The sequence below is a fragment of the Portunus trituberculatus genome, chromosome 21, assembly GCF_017591435.1.
Source record: "Portunus trituberculatus isolate SZX2019 chromosome 21, ASM1759143v1, whole genome shotgun sequence".
Taxonomy (NCBI): domain Eukaryota; kingdom Metazoa; phylum Arthropoda; class Malacostraca; order Decapoda; family Portunidae; genus Portunus; species Portunus trituberculatus.
In genome coordinates this window covers 16,088,697-16,089,645 of record NC_059275.1, presented here as the reverse complement: position 1 = coordinate 16,089,645, position 949 = coordinate 16,088,697, and positions in this window count along the sequence as shown.

The window sequence follows — 949 nt, the reverse complement described above, 5'->3', positions numbered from 1 at the left end:
TACATGCTGGCACTGTTTCCCCTCTCCCATGACGCCTCCACACATCCTGATGCATACACAGCGGAGGTTGTATGAAACATTAGAGATGTACCGATGCATTGGTATCGGTATCGGAATCGGCGGTATCGGCCCATTTTTTGGGTATCGGTATCGGTATCGGCTTATTTTATGCCGATACTTCCGATACCTAAAAGGAATTTACTACTTAGTGATATATTCAATATAAGATATTGATGATACCAAATTAGTATAATACGGCGTATTAACTTTCCGTGGTGATTACCGTATGTCATAGAATACTGTTTTCTGTGGTAACAAGCCACAACCTCTAAATTGGACGTGTATGAAACGCGTATAGGCTGAACTCCTGCATTCTATCACACGGTCGGTCATGAGTCACCACGCATTCTCACTGTCTCTCAGTCAGACGCTGCTCCTCCACCCACACAAACTTCACACAGGTGAAAAGCTTAGGTTTTTGAACTATAATCTAAGAATGTCAAACTTCAGATACTGAGAATCCAACAAAATGATTTATATATATATATATATATATATATATATATATATATATATATATATATATATATATATATATATATATATATATATATATATAGTTAGGCATTTTGCATTATTGTAAATAACAGCATATTCTTATTTGATTTATAATTAACAGTGCTAGTGCTAGCCTTTTCCAAGATATCATACTGGAATAGGTGGAAGCTCGAATTATATATGTATATTAATTTTAATGCAAGTTTAATTTTTGAGTTACTTGTGTTAACCTAAGGATGTAAAAATTCCATAACTAAGAAAGTAACGATTCTGTTTTGTAATCATGTGCATTGTGTATAATTTGTTGCATATTAATTATTTAAGATCATAGCAATACACTAGAAATTTAGAATAAACTAAACTTTTTCTATTTAATTGAAAAGATTAGGTG